Source organism: Theobroma umbraticum, unplaced genomic scaffold, assembly GCF_002168275.2.
Source record: "Theobroma umbraticum cultivar Fairchild unplaced genomic scaffold, ASM216827v3 scaffold_95.0, whole genome shotgun sequence".
NCBI lineage: Eukaryota > Viridiplantae > Streptophyta > Magnoliopsida > Malvales > Malvaceae > Theobroma > Theobroma umbraticum.
Window position 1 is genome coordinate 8,320,434 of NW_018397257.1, and position 346 is coordinate 8,320,779.

Below are 346 nucleotides of genomic sequence, written 5' to 3' on the forward strand. Positions count from 1 at the left end.
CTAGATTTCCTTTTTTGAATTTTTTTTATGTAATAAATTGGGCATACCTTAGCTTATTCGAACTGATCAATTATGTATGGGAAGTTAATCAGTTAGGCTCCTCGTTTGACCAGTCTCTTTGTTGTACTCATCTCTAAAACCAAAACCAGTAACTCCATTATCTTGTTCAACACTATATATGGAAAAACTGAAAAATTAATACAATACTACAAGAATAAGTTATTATCGAATTTATAGTATTTTTTTTAAAGGCATGATAATGTCATATGTTTCTAAAATTTTACATGAAAAGTTTTTTGTTTATACAACATTATTCACATTTAACATGAAGGGAAAAAGAAAGAAA